This window comes from Camelus bactrianus, chromosome 26, assembly GCF_048773025.1.
Source record: "Camelus bactrianus isolate YW-2024 breed Bactrian camel chromosome 26, ASM4877302v1, whole genome shotgun sequence".
NCBI classification, from domain to species: Eukaryota; Metazoa; Chordata; class Mammalia; order Artiodactyla; family Camelidae; genus Camelus; species Camelus bactrianus.
In genome coordinates, this window is record NC_133564.1 from 15,159,381 (window position 1) to 15,181,249 (window position 21,869).

General features: G+C 39.7%; 1 protein-coding gene across 4 annotated transcripts in view; it reads left to right on the forward strand.

Annotated features, from left to right (window-relative positions):
- The window catches only part of TENM3 (teneurin transmembrane protein 3), a 539,016-nt gene that overhangs the window by 249,306 nt on the left and 267,841 nt on the right, over positions 1-21,869 (forward strand). Inside the window, exon 1 of one of the 4 annotated variants that reach the window (XM_074353573.1) lies at positions 2,455-2,606. The exons of 2 other annotated variants lie outside the window; for them this stretch is intronic. The gene's annotated coding sequence lies outside the window, so the exon portion shown is untranslated. Of the gene's footprint in view, positions 1-2,454; positions 2,607-2,707; positions 2,912-21,869 lie in introns of those variants that run through there. One more of the 4 variants, XM_074353574.1, reaches the window with a different exon arrangement.

The window sequence follows — 21,869 nt, forward strand, 5'->3', positions numbered from 1 at the left end:
TTTAATTAGCATTTGAAGTTGGAATTTTAATAAATGCTATCCATCAGTGACCAATTTACATAGCATTTGTCTGGGGAAATGAGCGTGCCAAATATAAGTCTTCTTGAGATTCATCTTGACCCAAGCGGTGATTTAAGATTTTAAAATATTTCTTTCCTCAATTAAAGTGTTCATTTTCCTGTCTTCTAATGGTCTAGTCCAAATCCGAATCTGCTAACTTGTGTAATCAAAAATCCAGAGGTACGTCTCTGAAGCCTACGCAAGCCCCTGGGTCCTGGCAAATTGTAAATGTGCAGGGTTTTACCTATTTAATTCTTCTGACATTCCAACTGAATACATCTTCTTCATACCCCAGCCTAAATACAGTGTTGATTACTTCAGGCAACCCTCCCCACCCCCGCGAAGAGTTACACACATTGCAGTGATTCGTGAAAGGCTCCTTTTCAAAATATTATGACTTAGGAAGGTATTTGTTTAAGAACTTATAAGTCTTTCGATGCCCCACAAAATATCTATTGTTCTATTTTTTGACCCAATTTTACTGAAGAGAATTTCAAAACCTTGAAATAACTTTGAAATTTAGACTGTGTCAACGGAATGTTTAAATAATTTCTCTGATATCTTAATGATGTCCTAATCAAAGAGTGGATATATTGATCATTCGGGGAAGACTAGGCCGGAGGTTTGTGATAATCATGTGATAGAACGTGATTGAGGCAGGATTTTAGAAGAGCCATTATTACGGAGAGAAAAGAACAGGAAGGTGCAGAGACTTTGCTTAAACGCTGAGCAACATCAGACATTTGCATGAACGACGATGGATGTGTTAGATGGTAATGAAAACTGGAAAAGTAGCCACCAAGAGGTAGACCAGCTGTATTCACATCGCTGTAGCATCACGGGTAAAAAGTGACCAAAGGTAAAGATAATCTAGGGAGGAAAATGAAATTACTGTTGTTGAGTCATGGAAATGAACAAAGAATATAATCTTCCTTGGATCTGATTGATAAATGAAGGGAAAACACTGATCCTTTAAGTATTCATTTTTTGGTTTACTATTTTTAGATGATAGTTAAAATGTGGAAGGACAGCTAATGATGTAAAGATATGCTGATTGATACCTGTATTGTAATGTAAAGTGCTTCTTGTTTTCTTCGTTTCTTTATTCATAAAAAGACTTGAGGGGTTTGGAGGAATTGGAAGAAAACACGAGTGCATCTGAAAATTCATGAACATCCAGTCATTCCAGTCTCACTTTAATGGAGGAAGAAGCTGAAGGGGATGGAATGTTCTAGAAGAAAGAAATTTAAGGAAAGAGGGACGTTGGCCTGGAGGCGATGTAAAAAAATAATGATGAAAGTGGATCTGGAGGGAGAAAAAAGGACATTAAAAAAAAAATGTAAGAGCTTGTGATAGTGAAGTATCTTGCATTTGAAAGTAAGGCTAGTTAGACCCCCACATTAGCTCTTCCAGATCTGGGCTGTCTGGTGCTGGCACATCGTGCAGAGTTAGCTCAGACCGCTCAGCACATGCCTCCTGCCCCAGGCACCTTCTTCCCTCCCCGCGGTGCGGGCCCGGCTCTCCCGCTGGCGTTGCTGCGGGTCCAGGACCGCGGCGGGCACGGGCGGGGCGCCGAGCAGCCACGCCACCCGCCCGTGGGCCCCGGGGCGACTCGGGTGGCCTCGGCAGCCCCGGCCGAGGGGGAAGCCGGGCTGAGCCCGTCCCCGCTGCGGTTCCCAAGCGACACACACACACACACACACACACACACACACACACACGCACACACGCCGCGCGCGCCCGCCGCAGCTGGACTCCAGGCCCCCTCGGCGACCCCTCCCGCCGCCTGGACCCCCGCCTGCCCACCTTCCCCGAGCCGCGTGTCCCGCCAGCTCGAGGACTTAGTTCCGCTGCGACGAAGGGGGCGTGTGGCCACCACTCGCGTTCGGATGAAGTCCACACCGCAGCCGTGTGAGGCTTGAATGGTGGCGGATCAGGGGTCGGGATTCATTCATGGGCTGGGAAAGAGGTTCTTTTGTGAGCACAACGAAGTCGTGCTTCCTGAGAAAACCTATTTGGAAAAATCTACAGCAACCTGAACAACCCCATGAGGGAATATGGATGTTGGATGGCTTGCGTGTGCGCGCGCGCGCGTGTGTGCGGAATGCCTCGGATCGGGGTCCTTTCAGAGCATGCCTGGAAGCAGTTTGGGGTGCAGTTTTCCCACTCCTGGTGTGGGGCACGGCCGTGGAAATGCCCCGGCCCGCGCGTGCGTGCGTGTGCATGCGTGTGTGCGCGTATGTGTATGTGGAAGGGGGTCAGGGGGCGGCGGCCGGGAGCCCGGGCGGCGGGGCGCGGGGCTGGCGGGGCGGCGGCGGCGGCGGCGGCGGCGGCCGCCGCCGGGCCCGGCGCGAAGGGGTTAAGCGCCGCCACCGCCCCCTCCGCGGCCGGGTGTAAACACGGGAGCCTCAGCCTATCATGTCTGGCTGCCGCTCGCAGCCGGAGCCCCGGGCCCGGCGCTGTAACATGATACGCTCCAGACCGAGGCAACTTGGCAGCGCCGGGCTCGGCTCCGCACGGCCACAGCGAGGGCGCGCCGCGGCAAGGTGGGTGAGCGGCGGCGGCGGCGGCGGCGGCGGCTCCGCGGCCTGGGCGGCTCCCCTCGCGGCGGGTCGCTCGCTCGCGCTCGGGGACCGCGGCGGCGGCGGCGGCGGCGGCGGCGGCGGCCCCGCTCTCCTCCCCGGCGGTGGCGGGACGGGAGGAGGCTCCGCGCCGGCTAGCCTCGGCCCCCGGGCAACATTAGCATCTGAAATGCGCTGGCTTTTTAACCCCTGAGGGGCCACCTTTAAGGACTGGGAGGAGGTGACGGCTGAACTTTCTCGAGGACTCTTCGGCACTCGGAGCGGTACAGGTAGCCGCGGGGAGAATGGAGTCTTTTGTTCCCGGTATTTTTAATTAGTGGATATTTTATGAGTAGTGTACGGTCCTCGCCCATGAGGTAAAGCTGGCTTTCTCCTGCATTCGGGGACTTCTGCGATGTGTCGTGTTGCATTCGTTGGGAGCACATCTTCAGCTGGCGTGATTTGGGGTAATTTATGTCTGTTAGGTTCCAAAATCTGCGTTGAGCTGAAATCAGCCCTTTGCTTTCACGAACTGAAATCCGTCATGCCGATTGCTTAATGGGGGGAAAGGCACTAAACAATCTGGCTAATAATTAAAAGAGCAGTTTTTCTCCTGCGAAATACTTAGCGTGTGATGGTTTTGGTGGGGTTTTTTTTGTTTTTTGGTTTTTTTTGCCAGGAGAGTGTCTCTGAAAGAAATCCAACTTTACCGTTGTTTCGATGCAGGTTACTCCTGTGGGAGGAATAGTTGGGAACGATTTGGGAAAACTTGCCCATTGCCTACTAAAGTAAAAATCATTTTACCATGTATGTGTGCATTTTAATAAAATAAAACAAAGCTCCGTGGCAGCTCTCAGAATAAGTCACATTCCCTCCCTCCCACTGTGCTGGCATCTCTCTCTGGAATATCTCCTAAATGATACGTACAGAATATGTGTGCTTGTGTCACAAAGTCATTCTGTCTCCTGAAAGCTTAGTATAATCAAATTCGGTGCCTTAAGACGGTGTAGTTGAAGATTTGATCCCTTTCCACTGAAGTGGAAATACTTTCAGTAATTGAAAGCAGATTCACGTCTGGAGTTGTACAAGCCAAGGTTTTCATTTTTAAAATAAACCTTTTGTTCTCTGGTTTTAGATGTTTCAGAGAGCCATCCAGAGACCTCTGTGTGCTAATTGATAAAGTAGCCCTTAAGAAAGGATTGAAAATATCCAGAGAAGGCATTTTAGAAATAGAGCTAACTTACTAAGCCTCTCTCCCCGTAGGAGAATATTTTAGTGCAGTCTACACTGTCTGGGCCACGCGTTTTGTTCTTTCGGCGGATTCCCAGGCACTAAAATGCAGCTGTACGGTTCAAAACCCCCAAACCCCGGGTAGAGTCCATCTGTTTTAAGAGGTTCAAAAACTTGAGAAATGATATTCTCCCATTTTATGCTGTGATTGTACACAGTTCGATGATAAATGTGAGATCAAGTGTGAAGTATGTTTCATTGAAAGAGATGCTGATTATACATTAATCCATAGACTGAAACTTCAAAAAATGTGATCTCAATTTGTTAGCCCGATTCCTTTCTAATCTTTGGAGGCAAAGTGTGGAAAGCTTTAAAAAACTGGCCATTAAAGCCTGAAATTAGGATACATTCTAGACAAAGAGGGATTCCCTTGATCTCTTATTAGCTGTGAAGATTGAGAAGGATGATGATGTGATATATAAGAGCTCACCTTCCTCCTTTAGGACATGAAATCTAAAATGAATTGTGTAATTATGAGGGAAAAGTTAGAAGAGCTGCACTTCTACCAACGATAACTGAGATCAGAAAAAAAAAAAAATAGAAGGCAGTATTCCAGGCATTTTTAATGACTACTTTCTTAAAACTGTTTTTGCTGATTATTAGTAAGATGTGAATGGTCATATTCACAGAGCATAACATGGCAGTTTGGTTTCTTCACAACTACTTGGCGGCTCTGTACTTTACCTGGCTTCCTTGTCTTCCTGGGAGTTAATCCTTTGAGCACATTAAAATAAATATGAAGTGAATAACTTGATCATGATTTAAATGACGTTCTTGCAAACGTGTCTCATGTAAAAGTCCTTTCTAAATTCAGTATTGAAAAGATGGAGCACATCTTTAACTCCCAAATAACATCTTACTACATTTCGGTTGTTGCATCACGTTTCTGAGCTATCAGTGGCCTGGTGTGTGGCATAACAGAATTTAATTTTTCTCAAAGATTTAGAAAGAGAAAAGTGACTTCCAGTGGACTCTTATAGGCGTCTGAACACTGATTTTCAGTGTAGGATCCTTGTCTAAACATTTAAACTCACCCTTTCTGTGACTTCTGTTTACTGTTAGTTTTTATGTCCTTGCATTCTTTTACTTGGTAAGGGGGGTGCACAGGCTCTGCTGTCATCTGAAATAACGTAGTCAATTTATCACGGGACTCCTTTCTTTCATAATGTAGGGAAGTGGCAAAGGAGGCACTGTCTGAACGCAGTGATCTTGATAATTAATGCCATAAAAGAGATTAAAATGCTGTATTCCAGGTATTCATTTCCTTAAAAGGGCCACCAGAACAGCGTTGCTAAGCACCCATCACCACTGCAAGTAACAGAAAATGACCCAAATTAAAGAACCTGTTCTAAGCTGTATTCTTGCATTTTCTAAAGTGCATTTCAAAAGGTTTAACAAGACTCATTCAATTAGTGGAGAAAAAAGATCTATTTTCAGCTCTGATCAGCAATTAAGAGATTGGGCTTTAGAACATCAGTCTCTTCATGTTTATAATTTATTTTGTTTTCTAGACTTGAACTAAACAATTGTGAATGAAGATTTTTACAAGCCACCTTTCTCACAATGCAAATGTAAATGCTAAATATAGGGCATTGTATTTGTTTTAAATTGCTGTCTAAATGAGTAATTTTTAATTAACTTTTCTCTCATTATAAAAAAGTTAAATTTTTACACCAATATAGTAAATGACTGCTTTACGCTGGATTTCTTACTCTTTCTTTGTGCCAATATATAGATGTATACTACAGGCAGACATATGTATGTAGTTTAAACTAAAGTATGGTTGTAATTATTCTGTTTCATCCTAGATATGAGTTCTTCAGCACTAAACACTTGAAAAGTAGGATATTTTTCCTTAAGGATGTTTGGATGTTGTGAATTTGGTCCCATGAAGGAGACAGAGTGACATGTTGAAGTGAGAAAGTAAATAAGTCAATTAGAGGCAGCAGGGTTTTTTGTTTTTGTATTTGTTTTTGTTTTTTTAATGTAGAGTAAACTGTAGCCTTCTGGGTTGGACCAGGGAGTCTACATAGTTAGGACTAAGTGTCTAAGCTACAACTATTGAGTGTTTAATGAGTTAGATCTTCCAGTGACCGGGTTCTAAACTAATCCAAAAACAGTCACAGATGTAAGTTATGGAACTTCCTAGCAGAGAGAAAGAATTGAATGGAGAAGGAGAGGAGTTAGAGGGTCCCCACAGGTTTAGATTAGGATTATTAGCAAGATGTTTGCTCTGTCACATTGATCTGGACAAGTCGAAAGCACACAAACATAGATAGTGAGTTGTCACTCTTACATGGTTATATACGACATGATTCCATGCCCTCAGACACTGAATATTTGAAAGCCGAAATAACACTTAATTCCTTCTTCAATAGAGATATTTTACAACAGGCATTCATTATATTTAGTTTCATCAGATGGGCATTACAGATATCTACAGTAATCGATGATACAAAATAAATGAGATCTGTGTGCCTTTTTTTTTATTGTAGTTTGGTGTAGAGGGAAAAGTTATGTATCGTAACACTCATTGATGTCTAAGACCTTTCGAGTTGAACTCTTAGTTTTGGAATTGTGTTGTTTGTTTTTAGACATGTCAAAATCAGTTTTTCCCCATAGAGAATAACATTGTGATGTGTAGAAATGGTTTGAATTCTGTATATTTTTAGCAGGCTTGAAATGGTATATATGTTAGTATTTAAGAAACCAGTTGTTTTAAAATTGGTGTTTATATGTTGATTTTAACTACAAGCCTAGCTGTTTAGTTACAAATCCTGTGTGTTTTAAGTTTTGAAATGTCTACTCTTACTTTTTTACTGCAGTAGGGGGAAAACAGCTTCCTCTCTGGTATCCCAGAAACAGTTATCTACCAAAGATGTTATTGATGGTAAAACTCATGCACAAGGGAAGAATGACAATTGAAAAGGACACACAAACATTTGAGGGCACATCATATCTAAACAGATCTGGGAAACCACCTACTGTAGTATTTAAAAGAAGAAGAGTTTCTCTCTGCAGTCTTATTATCCCCCTCTCTTAAAATTAAGTACTGTTTCACATAAAAGTCTTGTTTTGTGCATTTAGAAGGCAGAATGGATCATAACGCATACCCAAATAAGTAATACAGAATTCATGCAGAACGTCACTTCAGTTTTCTCTATTTAAATGTAATAACCTGAAATTTTTAAAAATTAAAATAATGTGTGGGAGTTTCTCTTTTTTTTTTCATGTTAGTTTCTGTGCAGCACCTTTTTTCCATATTCTTAAACTATTTCTGGCAGACGGAGAGAGGACCTGCTGTCTAGAGACCTGTAAAATGTAGTTGGAACTCTTTTTATGCTTTTCCTTTTAAATAAAACAAAATTATCGTATATAACAAATTGAACACTGTTAACCTTTTGTAATTATTTAACCATTATTTCATTTTACCTCCTGCTTAAAAGTTGTACATTAGTGGAGTCGACATCTGGCTGTGCTCTTAAAAGTTTATTTGCCTTTCAATTCCTGTGATAGTAGGGGGCAGTACATCTCCTTAATTATCTTTGCTCAGGGAAACTGAAAGGCCAGGGTAGTTAAACAAGGCCATTTGGATTTGTGAGGTCGAAGTCAGATGCAGGGAAAGTGGTTAAATGCATTATCATCTTACTGAGCCCATCATCAGTCGAGTGACCTTGATGGAGGTGGAAGAAGCCATTTGGCTTTTGATGGCAGCCGCTCCTGCTTGTTTTATCGCTGACAGATCTGAACAAACCACTATCATATCTGCTTCTCTTTGTTTTCAAATATCATTGCCTCTGATTGCAGGTTATCAGAGTGAAGGGGAAAATTAAAAATCAGTTTCTTTTCAGTTGATAGTAGCTTTCCCTTCCAGCGTTCTTTTCATGCATGGATATATCTGGAGATATTCCGTCATTAAATATTAAGGTGATCAGGCAGGCTGACCATTCTGTATTTGCTTTTGAGGATCTTTTAATGATACGACGATTAGTCTCTTTGCAAAGAAGCTGCTATTCTGCTACTTTTCAAACTGTTTTTCAGCTATTAAGAGGAGAGACTTGCTAACCTCAATTTTAGAAGTGGGAATAATGTTTAACAAGTGCCTAAGTACGTTTACCTGAGGGTTACTCACGTTTCAGTGCTTCTGATGCTGCTCTTCTAGCCATCACTTCCCTTAAAAAGGTAAGACAGAACCGGAAGATTTACAGTTTGCATTTCGTAACTTTGTGGCCAATATTTTCCTTGCGATGTGTTTTATGTCAACTCCATTAAAATGGAATTCTTACTTAAATATTTGAACAAGTAGTGTTCAACCATGGGAAGAGTTTTATTAAACACGGTACAAGATCTAACCTTTCTGGAAACTCCAGTTAAAGCAATTAAGTGCTGCATACAAGATTGTTTTCCTAAGCACAGCCGCCAAACGTTACTGATTGGAGCTTACGCTCTACCTTTTTTTGCTGAATTCTTTTTTATTACAATTAACCAGAACTAAGCACAGATCTTATCATAAGGAAGAAAAAAAGTTGGCCCCTTATCAAAATTTCTAGGGTATTATTTCAAACTTTATCAGAGCTATGAATTATGTAACACTAAAATGCAAGGAACTCAGAGTCACCAAAAATAGGACCGTCAGGCAAGTCAGATTTTCTCGATCACGAAGGATTTATTCCTTTCAGGACTTTTGATTTAAAGAACAAACATAGGGGATTGAAATGTGTTTAAAATGAATTATCTCCCCCCACCCCCGCCGCCTCCCCCTGCCCTGTTCTCAGTCAAGGCCTGAGTTCAGGCTCTTTCCATCTCACGCTTAAATGGTTTCGTTCGCCTTCTCACCTGGTTTCCCTGCCTTCTGTCTGTCTCTCCTTTAATCCAGCCTCCGCAGTGTCATCCCAGTTTGTCGTTCTGAATCATAATTCTGAGCAGGCACGTCGCTGCATAAAATCTTCTTCATGTCCTCTGGATCGAATCCAAATTCCTTAGTTCGTTTTATCAGGTGCTTTATGACACCCCCCCCCCCCCCGCGCGCCTCCTTGTCTCTTTTCCGCTTGTGCCTCCATCCGTGCTTCAGCCTTCTCACCTGGTCGGTGCCATTTAGGCCCTCGCTTACCCCCCGCACCTCTTTCAGGGGCCTCCGTGCGCGGCGTGTCTTCTGTGACGCCTCTGCGCTGGGCCCCGGGGCCGGGCCGGCTGCAGCTCCGCGCGGTCTCTGTTCCAGCCCTGAGCGCGGTGCGCTGTAATCGTTTGTTCACAATTCTCCGGGGACAAGTTCTCTCAGGTCACAACTGTGTCTTACTCTTTCTTACCTACTCCCACTAAGCACAATGCGGAGAAAAATAGTTGTTATTCAGTCAGTGCTTGTCGGACTGCTTACTGAAGGAGCATTTTAAATACAGTTTAACTTCTTGGTCATGGAAGGGCATCATCATGAACATCAGTTGTTCTGTTCTGTGCAATGATGGTAATTTTCTCAGAAGCTGTTGAGGGCCAAGTGGCCCCAGTGTAAGGCCATGTGGTACTATTACCTGTCATTTCTGAGCCCTTAAATTGTGCAAAATGTTTTCTACGTATCATTTCACTGTATTCTCACTAACTCCCTTTTAGAAGGGATTCCTCCGTTTTACTGAGGGGCAGGTTGTTACACAGAGGCGTTAAGCCCAGCGTGACACAGGTGTAACATGGGGAAGCAGTGATCTGGACACAGGGCTGTGTGATTGCAGGCATGTTTGATGTACCACACTCCTTCTGAGAGTTTTTAATGACGTGTGCAATTCAAGTACAGGCACAAATGTTTACATAGGTTTTTCATTTTCTTCCCTTGTGATGCTGTCAACTTTTGCTTCTTATTACTCTGTGTGTCATCAAACAGCCAAGATTGTTTTGTTGTATTTTTTTGCATAAAATAGCAATAGAAAGGCTCTGAGCAAAGAGTCTTCTCAGAACTAATTTTATTAGCTTTATTAGTTTTGGCCTTTCGGAAGCCTTTTTGGCCTGATACCTTCATGTCTTTGCATTAGTGGTCAGGTGACATTTAGCTAAGTTCCAGTCAGGTGTTAGGTGTTTGAGTGAAGCAAAATGTTAATTTCCATAATTAACGAATTTAAAGGAAGCCAGTCATTCAATGAACTGTAACACTAAATTTGAGTAAGAAAAAAATGCTAAAATTGCATGCATAGATACATTTGTAACTTAAACACATTGATAAAATACTTTTGATTCTAATTTCATTAACTGTTAAACCTCATGAGACTCTCTTCTGGATGAGTAAGCCAGGGAGGATTTAATACGATATTTTTGTTACCGGAAGGTTAACAGGGGAGGCGTACCAGAAGGACAGAGAAGAGACTTCGTATTTCCACCCTCTTGCCCCATCTAAGTTGACCTTGAGAACAAAAAGCTCACAAAATTTAGAAAACCAATTTTATTGACTTCTATGAAAGTGAATAGAATTAGGAATTTTTGGAACTGAAGAGAATCTTCAGGATCACCTAGTCTAGACTACACTTTTTTTTTTTAACCTTTTAAACATTTTGTTGTTGTCAGAGGTCCTGGGGATTGAACCCAGGACCTCATGAATGTTAAGCCTGTGCTCTACCATTGAGCTAGACCCACCTCCCCCAAGACCACACCTTTTTAGGTGAAGAAGCAAGGTCTAATAGTAGCCAACATTTTATTTTTTAAGTATTTACTTAGTCCTGGTTTCTGTGCTGATCCCATTATGTGGATAATATTTCCTCTCATCTTCGGAATGAGAGTTTTAACTCATGGAGTTAAGTACTCTTATAATCTCCATTTTAAAGATGGGGAAACTGAAGCATGGAAGAGGTAAAGAAGTTGCTAGTTAGGGATGGAGCAGTGCCTAGAGACGCACTCCTGGTCTCCCTTGGAAATGAACAGAGATCACCATGCCCCTCCACTAAGAAGTAACCAGACCTAGCCCCTGACTTCCAGAGCACTTTTGGCATTAAGAAAAGTTATTATGATACCGTAAAACACCTAATATGTAGCAGGTGGTTTATGAAGTAAATACCCTTACTCCCTATTTTATAGATGAGAAAATTGAGGCTTGAAGAGATTAAGTGATTTGCGTAAGGTGATTCAACTACTAAAATACAAAGGCAGGTTGCTGTCAATCTCAAATTTATACCATTCTTAATTACTGAATTCTGCCTCCAGTTAAGTGTCAAATTAGGTTTCGTTCTGACTTTGGTCCTAACTTTGCTTATGTTACGTAAATATTCTCTTTACTGTTGTACAATAGAATTGGGCCAGTAGGCAACCTTTCATAAATACTGTCCCCATTGAATGTTACAAATATTTCCATGTTTGTCCAAAGCGAATCATGTAATTTATCAACAAGTGCTTATTGAGGGAGTATGTGTTCGGTATTATACACTTTTTAATCTTTAGGTTTTTAATTTTTTTAGTGAACCATGATCATAAATGATCGTCTATGGTATGGCAAATGTTCACTCCCTGATTCATACCCAGCAATGGTTAGCATCATTGATTAGAAAATCAGTAGATTATGCTTTTATTGACACTTCTAGTCCCTATTTAATGGTTTGTTTATTTAATTGATAGCTGATGGCTTTATTATTAAAAGCTATTAACACATCAAATTGTATTTATTGAACCTGGCAAAATGATAAATTATGTTTGTGTTTACTCCTTTGTGCCCATGGCTAATCTGGTGGTCTTTTCTTTTCTTTCTTTCTTTTTTTTTTTTTTTTTTAAGTTTTGGTCTGCTGAGAACTCCTGCTTAAGAAGTCAAATAAATTAAGCGTTTAAACTGTTATCTGGTAGTGTGACCTTGCAAAAGTTGCTGGACTTCTGACTTGTACCTGTGAAAGGAGGGAAGTAAACCAATCAGTGGTGTCAGTAGATACGGACTTTTGATAGAGGTCCTGTAGAATTTCTTCAGCTGATTCAAAAACCTTGGGGAAATTTAAAAAAAAAAGACTATAAATGGTAATAAAATATAGCTTGCACAATAAAATCTACAGTATTTTTTACATTTTATGCTGCTGGGTTAGCTCATTTTAATATATATGTCCTGCGTCTGTGCATTATGTTTGCATTTTGTGTGAGGGTGGCATTGGTTAGGGAGACTGGGGCTCTCTGCTGCCTTTCTGGTTAGTCCTGCTTGGTGGAGGCAAAAGGAGAGAAGGCATCCTCTGCACAGGAGCTCTAGGAAAGGAGCATCCTTCCTCACCGGCTTGCAAGGATATGGTTAATGCGCTGTGGACTGTGTATGTTCGCTGCATTTTTCTCTGGTTGTAATAGAGATTCTGAAGATGAAGGCAGTTGTTCTCATTATGAATAATTACTGTTCCCAAGTTCCATCATAGTACCTTGACTGAAACTTTTTTGAAACTATTTTTTTGGGGGGTGGGGTGGGGATTAGGTTTGTTTATTTATTTATTTATTTACTTATTTATTTACTTACTGACTTAGTTTCAATGGCAGCTCTGGGGATTGAACCCAGCACCTCGTGCATGCTAAGCACACACTCTGCCGCTAAGTGATACCCTCCCCGCAAGACTGTTTTTGAAATTGAGTTTATTTGAGACTCAGATAAAAAATATTTATTGTTATATAGACATGCCTCATTTTGATCAAATACCAATTTAGCTGGTTTGATTGTTTACCTTCCTTCATGGGTTTGACTAACTGACCTTTGGCTATTTCACAATAGGAGATCTGTACTCAGCGAGAGCATTTGCTGCAGATAAATATATTCCGTGAGGACTTTTGAACAGGGAAATATCAGTGTTATATTGAGAAATGACTACATCATTTGAAAAAGGTGATAACTCCTGAGATGGCCTGTAGAAGGCAGTAATTTTCATCTGGGTGAAAATTTTAAGCTTTGGGTGACATTACGTGATAGCCTCTTTCAACGTGTCAAGATTAAGGACTGAACCCAAGTGGTGGCCTTAATAGGCAGAATTGTTAAATTTAGGAATTTAGAAACTGAAACTTTATAGTTGTTTTTAGTGTACAGTTGTTTATTTTAAACAACACTTGGACCTTTTCAAAATACTGAGGCCTGTGAGTATATGACAATATGTTTGGTTTCTTTAAAGTGTATCTAAATTTCGTGCATATTCCATTTCATACAGAAAGCTAACGTCAGTTTTTGCTTTTATGCTTCCAGTTACAAATAGGGACTCTAGGTGACACGTCTTTAATAAATTGAAAAAAAATTATTTACCTTCATGCTCAGAAATCATTATAAATACCTAGTTTATTAAAATGCTCATTAGTAATGTTCATTCATTTCTGTAGTGCCTGTGTTTCTTAAGAGCTGGGCAGTAGAATTGTAAACACAGTATCTTTCCACCTCAGTTGAGGCAGAACATGGGTAAAATTAAATATTAAAGGTTTTTTAGGTATATTTTTAGAGAAAGAAAGTTGATAGTATCTTTTCATTTAAAAACATCCCCTTGTGTATATTTTTTAACATTTTTTATTGAGTTATAATCCTTTTACAATGTTGTGTCAAATTCCAGGGTAGAGCACAATTTTTCAGTTATACATGAACATATATATATTTTCATTGTCACATTTTTTTCTCTGTGATCTACCATAAGATCTTGTATATATTTCCCTGTGCTATAGAGTATAATCTTGTTTATCTATTCTGTATTTTAAAATCCCAGTCTGTCCCTTCCCACCCCTCGCCCCCTTGGCAACCACAACATCCCCTTGTGTATATTTTATAAAGTATGTCTGTAGCCCCTATTTCCAGGAATATCTCAATTAGCAATAACAAGATACCTGCCTCTAAATGCCTAGGGTGTACTTTAAAGTCTGATGAGATGCCTCATTGGAAAGAGACCACTTGAAGATTTTATTCATCTCTGCAGTGTGGAGAGAGAAACACTCCAGAACAGAGATAACTAGTTCTAGGCTCTGATAAGATAGTCGATCACCATCCTGCACAGGGGGGAGGTTGTCTGCAGAAGCCGGAGGAAGGCAGAGGAGGGAGATGGAAGGGATGGTAGAGGTGTTCAGCGTCTCTGTTACATTTTATTTCTTTTAAATAAAGCAAGAGATCTAAAATCAATACTGATACTATTCTGTACGTACTATATGTCACACAACCCCAACTCCCCTTACATATGAGGAAAGACCCATTTTACATGTATCCATAAAATTGTTAATTAGTGTTAAACTGATTTCTTTTTAAACTGACATTTAACCCAGTGATCATTGAGTTTGTCATGGTACCCTGTCACAATTACTGTAGCAATTTTTTCTCTGTCTATAAAATTAGAAATCAATAATATTTAACTATAACATATTTTAGAAATTTACTGATTTCTTAAGGAAAATTCATACATTTTAAAAAGTGAGTTTACTCAGCATTTATTGACAACCTCCTGTGTACCACCTGGCATGTGCTCTGCCATCCTGTTCATAATCATGTAATTTTTGAGTCCATTTAGATTATTTTTCTCCATCTACGTATATCCTCAATCAGTAATCATAAAGTGCTGGTTCTAAAAACCAGATTTTGGGGGGATCTGCCTGTTGCAATGCCATCACTATCATATTTGACAATAGCCTCCTCACTAGCTTCCTTGACATTAACTTTCCTCTTCAGTATAAAAAAGGCAAATCGTCTTTCTTGGGCATCGACCTTGATCTTATCTCTGTCCTAAAGTCGTAGTGTCATGTCAAGAAAATATTTGAGCCTGATGGGAGGAGGGATAGGACTATGAACTAGTGATGGAGAGAAGGCTTTCCAGGCAGAGGGAGGCACATGAGCATAGCCATGAAAGTTGCAGTGTGTGAGGTCTACTTGAGAAAATCCCAAATAACCTACTTGGAGCATGAAGTTCGTGAAAGAGAAATTTGGAAGATAAGGCTAGAAAAGTTGGTTGAAGCCAGGACCTGGGGGACCTTGAATCCCAGATAAAAGAATTTGTTTAGATGTTCATTTGTGATCCACTGAGGATTTGGCATTGAACACAGTAACTAAGAATACTTTCGGGGAAGGCTCAGGTCGATGAATTATAGAAGGGATATTGATAGTAGAATTAGCGAAACCAACAATGAACTTTTCCTGGTATTATTTTCAATTCATGACTTCTTCTTATTTACTCTTAAATTTTACAGTGAGTCATTGTAAGCTTCACAAAGGCCAGAACTTCGGTTAAATTTGGCATCCTGGAGCCCAGAACAGGGCCTGGCACTTGGTGGTGCTCAGTGAACACTTGTCAAATTGAATGAATGAGACCACCAAGATCGAAAAAGATGAAGTGGCTTTGTTGGCTTGACACAGCTAATAGTGACATTTGCAGCTGACTCCCAGTTTGGCGTTCTTTTGACTGTGAGGTGCGAAGCTGTCATGCAGGCTATTTCCATTAGCATAGCTTCTTCCCTCTTCCTTGACCACTCTTCTTAACCTGCCAACTCATTTCTTCTAGCAGATGATTGCAAAGTCTTTCATATCTTACATGCTCATTACAGCCTCCACGGAGCTCTTAGTAGGTTGCTTTCATACACAGATGTAATTGGTTAAGTTATTTATTCTACTGCTTTTGGAGGATGACAAACTCCAGATCAGAGATTGTGTCTTCTTTTTGAGGTTTTATTTGCTTGTTTTGTTTTTCAGTAGCCCTCCTCTTCCAAAACACAGGTACTCAGAACACCTCTGTCTGAGCCCAGAAGCTGTTGACTGACCACTTAACCTTCACGTCTGTCTTTTGGTTCAAGCAAGCTATTGAGAAGTTCCATATGAGCAATTAAAATTGTTTTTGTCAGATTGGAAAAGGACCACTTGAAATGTACCTGATATTTTTGTCATAGTGGAAACAAGTAGTGAAATGAAATGTTTAAGGGTTTTCCAGCTCTCTACTCCAAGCAATAGTCTTGTGAATTTAAATCACTAGTTCATCATTTGCAATTTATAAGCAAAAGGAAAAAATTCAAAGATATGCTATCTGATTCCATGAGACCACCTTGGAATAAGATGCCGCATAAAGGGAACTATTATTTGAAACCATTGCAAAAACTGTGAGGTGACCCACTATTATTGTCTGACTTGTACTCAGTGCTTTTACGCAGTCACTGCCTCTGTAGTCAACATATTGCTTTATTTTAGTAAAATTATATAGTTGGTGAGGCACTTCAGTCCAAGTGTCTCTTTTACTTGTGGAAGTATTTTGTTTTAATGTCTTTCCCTGAAAAAAAAAAGTCTATTCATTAAGTGTAATAGAGGCTCTTACTATGATTAATAAAATATTAAGGAATAAATGTTCTTAACTAGACCAAGAAATTACCATACTTTTATAAACATTTATAATTGTCAGTGCATCATTAACCTTTAGATTCAGAGATGTCTCCCTCTCCGTTGAGAGGATAAAAGGTAGAAATACTGTGCTCATGAAATACGAGTTCTCCAAAATGTGAAATATTCATCTCTGATTCAAAGCAGTCCTAATGTAACTTTCCAGATTTACAACTTTTTAGAGAAAATTTTACAATGAATTTAATCTCAAAATGAATTAAAAGTACTGAAATATGAACCAGGCTTAATGCTGAATATGTCAGTAATGTGTAGTTCTACAAGGTATTAATTTAGAATTTTATACGTTCTGAAATTCCAGAATAAAAACATTCAGGCTTTTCCTGCTGCAGAAAGATGATTTTAGAGAAATATGTGCTTTCAGGTAGATTTTGCAAGAGAGCCATCATTCTGTATAGTACTAGCTTTTGCCTTTTAACCTTATTACCTTGTACCTATTGGATGTTATTTGGTATGTAAAGAAGATGAATATATTTGTGTTTGTGTTGAATTAGAAGCTTTTCAAATATGCTTCTCCTCCTCTCAGTGCTCAGTATCTCCTGCCTGGATGTGTTTATTCTTTGGATGCTTTTTGCCCAGATTAACTAGGTTTTAATCTTTGAAGGTCCTTTGGCATACTTTAGAGACAGGATTTCTGAGATGATGTCACTGAGGTTTTGGGGAGGATGAGGCCAGGGAAGGACATATTGATTCATAACTCTTAGGAGAGTTGAGTACAATGATCTACATAACCCATTAAAGTTATTTTCTAATAATGAAGCCTTTCTTAAGGAAAGGGCTTGAGCAGAGTGAAATAAATGTTTGCACTGGTTTTATACAAGTTACTAAAATAAAATACTAAAATGTTTTTGGGGGCAAATAAATGTATTTGCTGGTATCTTAGAGAATTGGGAATTACTCGCCCAGCTGTTTAATAGTAATAGTACGCTGCTAGAGTATTCAGTGTAAGTTGATAAATATCTGTTGACTGTCTGCTCTGTTCGACATTGGTGATTTATTAATGGAAGTTCACTAATAAGTATACAGTTTAGGAAGAAAGTACATAAAACTGGAGTTCTTATAGCACTTTAATTAATAGTGACCAGTTTCTTGTAAAAATAATTTCTTTATTTTTAAATTTTCTGTTTCTCATATTAGAGGCCAAAGGTAGACCCAGGGTTCATGTCTGTATTGAACAGAGACAAAGCCGAATCGTGATAGAAGGTTCAACTCAACGTATAAATGCCGTTTTGAGCAGTAGTATTAAGGCTGTTAGGCTGATGGCTTAGTTCAAATTTTAATACAAATCACCAAAGAACAGATCAAAACAAAACAAAACATTGTACTAGCCCAAGAAAGACGTAGCTCTTCATTGGCTGGTTTCTTAGGCATTTGATGGTTTATCAGTTTCCTAGGGCTATTGTGACAAATTATTACAAACGGAGCGGCTTTAAACAACAGAAATGTGTTGTCTCACAGCTACGGAGGCCAGGGGTGCTGGCCGGGCCTTGCTTGCTCTGAAGGCCCCAGGGAAGCCCTTCCTTGCCTCTTCCAGCTCCTGGTGGCCCAGGCATTCTTTGGCTCGTGCCTGCATTGCTCTGACCTGTACGTTCGTCTCACTGGGCCATCTTCCCTGTGTCTCCAAAAAATATCCTTTCCTCGTGGTAGTATTTATTCATCTTTAAAAAAATTTTTTATTTACCAATTCTTTTAGTCGGGGTACTGAGGATTGAACCCAGGACCTTGCGCATGCTAATTAAGCACATGCTGTACCACTGAGCTCTACCCTCCTCACCGTTCATCGTGTGTGAGGACACCAGGCATCGCTCTAGGCCCACCCTGATCCTGGATGACCTCATGTTAACTAATTAGATCTGCAAAGACCCAATTTCCAAGTAAGGTCACATGCTGAGGCTCTGGGTGACGTGAATTTTGGAGACAATTGTCAACCCACTGCAGAGGAAAAGGAAGTAGCGTAGAAGGTAGAAGGTGATTTTCTTTGCTGTCTTTAGCGTTTCGCTTTCCCATTCTTTAGCGGGTGTAGATGAGTTAGAACTGAGTGCTCATTCCTTCGTGCTCCTATTCCTTGTAAGATATTTTATCTGCCAAAGCTGGTCTACACTTCTTTTCTCTTGAGTCTTTTACATTGGGGAAAATTCCGGTGAGAGAGCCATAGTATTTTGCATGTCTATTATTCAGTCATAGGGGAAAGCAAAATTTAGTTTTTAATGTTTCTTTTGTATTTTCAAAATTTGAAAAACTAGAAAGAAATAAAAAAACAATTGAGACTGCCCTACTATGGGTAGAGCACTAAGAGAACGTGGTTTTGGTTGTTCTAGTTGTAAACTGAATGTCATAGAGTAACTGAGTCACGATCAACTGTATGTGGATATGGTCTGTTACCTCTCAATTTCCCTAGTAAGTTTTAAGCTTATAAACTATTTTTAATGAAAAAAGAAGCAGTTTGATAAATGAACTTCATGATTATCAACAAAGCTTATTTGTAATTTATTCAAAGAGTTACCCCTGGCTTTCAATTTAAGTTGCAAAATTGAAATATCCATACGTATCAGAAAATAGTTTTTAAAAATCCACTGTCTTTTAATAAACACATGAAATACTGCTCTGTGAGAATGAACAGATATCTAGGTCAGGGATTTCAAGAGGTTTGTCTTCATCTTTCAAGACAATAAATGATACACTGAAGTCTAAAGTATTATATTCCCAAGCAGTGATGGATGAGAGCCTTCCGTGAGAGCAGCTATTGGCTAATTAGATATGGGAAAGGCGCTTTCCAGGTAGCAGGGGGAGGCCACCGACAAGGGAACAGCTCAGTGCTCACACGGTACCTGGCTTATCACTCTGCTTTGGGTCACCCCTGCAGGAGGAGAGGACGTATGTGGAATATAGTAAAACGAAATATGGTTCAACCCGTCTCCATGAACATTCACCTGGTAAATATCAAATGTTATGATTAGAGTGTTAGCATGTGCCTTTGCGGGGTGGGCATGGAGAGTGGGAAGGGGTTCTGAGTCAGGGACTTCCTACCAGTCAGATGTTTTGCAGTGTTTACAGATGGGGGTCATGTACTCAGATCTTTCTTTCAGACATAAGAGAATATCCACTTACCTTTTTGGATAATCAGTCAGCCTTCTCTTCAACTGATGCGATATTTTTGCTCCATGAAAAAAGAGCGAATCTCAACCCCCACCTTCTGAAGTACGTGTTTCCCCAGGGGTGGTTTGCCCTCCAGTTCAGGCCAGGAGCCGGTTGGAGGAGGGGGATGTATTTTAAATCACCGACTTTTTCCTTCCTTTATTGCTAACACACCATTCAAACTTATCATTGATTTTTATTAAAAATACACATTTTAAACAAATACTTGGCAGACCTTCCAAAACAAGTGTATTTTATTATACGAAAGTATATCTGAATCTTGTCACCGAATTTTCTTCCATGCGGAATATTTCAAAAATGACTGGCCTGGGAGGATTTGGGTTGGGCGCTCCTTCCTCACCTCTATTCTCAGTTTACTCCCTCTGTTATGTGAATTTGTACCATTTTCCCTTGAAATGAACACGGAGACACTTCTCTCTGAGGAAGACAGGGAGACCCGTCTGACCTCTGGAATTTCTCAGGTTGCACAGGAGGAGGAGGAAGGGCTGATGATCTGACCTACAGAACTTAAATGCCTAATACTACTCATAATCATTAAATGTATAAAAAAGTTTACTGGTTTAAAAATGTTTAAAGCTCAGAGGCAACAAATACAAGGCATAAACATGTTTCATATTTATTTGTTTGTTTTTAATTGAAGTACAGTCAGTTACAATGTGTCAATTTCTAGTGTGCAGCACAACGTCATGGTCATTTATTTATTAAATACCTTGTGTCTCATACGTCTTTCAAAAATGAGAATCACTTTGTTAACTCATTTCCATGCAGAATTGGGATCCCCAGTATGTTTGACAGTGGTCAGAGTTCTGCTTTACGTAGCATAAGGACAAGATGTACTTATGCTCTGGGTGTTGGAGATGTGGGCTCTAATCTGTGATCTGCTGCCAACCAGCTGACTTGGGTTGGGTAACAAAATCCTAATAATGACTCAAAAGACCTGAAGTTCTCAGAAACTCTTCCATTGTACTTTTCTTTAAAATGACATGTAACAACCCTCTTTTCGAGTGTACGTTATTGTTGACCAGAACTGTGTTCTTTGTTGTCTACACCTACTTGGAAATTTTCTTGATAATGGAAATACACGTTCCTTTTTTAGGATCAACATTTTTAGTTACGTTGATTTGTTTAAGAATAAATAACCCAACTTGATATATTAATTTTAGTAGATCCCCCTCCCAGTACTCTATTAAGCTTTATGCCCTCAAGTTCTTTAATTATGTCCCAGGAGCCTTTAGGTAAATTGAAAACAAACAAACAAATTCTTGGGGTGGGGGGTTTAATTAGCCTATTAACATTATATCTTTTTTGTTCCCAGTAATAGTAGTCATGAATTTATCTGTTTTAAACCTATTCACCAATTATTTTGGAATTAAACAAAATCTAATCTTAGTGTAGATGTTTCCAATAAGTGATTTAAAACAAAGATCAGTACTCAGTGATGATGAGATGATTTTAGGCTTTCTTTTACATAGTTAGCTGGAAGAACCATGGACTGATTTTTAAAGGTTTATGTTTATTTGTACAAATCTCCACTGGAAGCACTGTTCCTAGTAAGTACTTTTTATTCTTGAATATTGCTGATAAGCATCTGAGTTTCCGTGTAAGTGAATTCACAAAACCAGAAGAAACTGAGATTTCATATCTCTATTGTGTTTAGTATTAAGCTCTGTTACCATATGCCCCAGTTTCATAGTTGTACAGTTGTAAAATAAAATTAAAGCCTTAATTGCCACATTTTCAGTTTGCCTAATTCCTATGTCATATGTTAAAGTTCAGAAGAATTATATAACTTTGAGTAGTGAAGGACTTATCAAGGTCATGTGGAAATGAAGACCCCAAGAGTTTAAGAAATATGACTGTGTACCCATGTGCGTATTGGCAGAATGAGAACTAGCACCCAGTTCTGGAATCTTACCCAGAATTCTCTCCATTATACCAATATTTTGTTAAAATAATGGCATCTGCCTTAGAGAAAATAAACTATCTTTTTAGCCTGTGTAATAGATATGTAGAAGTCTGCTTTATCACATAAATATAAAGGAATGAACTCAATCATGTTTTTCCTTCTGTTGTGTCAGATATCCCAGGACATTTGGAAGAGTTCCTATAAATCTGAATTTTTTAATTATAAAATATCCAGCTGGGACTGGGCCATTTTTAGAAATGAGTAATAGAATCATAGAGTTGGAAAGAATCTCAAGTGGCCATGAATACTAACTCATCCCTTGGGTGAGGTCGTCATTAGAAAGTGCAGGCGTTTTTTATATACTGTTGCAACTACTTTCATGCTGGACTCCTGAAGTCATTTATATGGCTTTACTGTCTTAAGTGAGTTCTTTATTAACTAGTGGGAATAACAGGTAAAACCTATGTTGTAAGTTGGATGATCCAAACCTATTTAAAGCAAACAGATAAAGGCCATCCCCAACTTATGTAAATCTGTATTTTAAGAGTTTGCTTGGAACTCAAAAAGCATTTCCTCA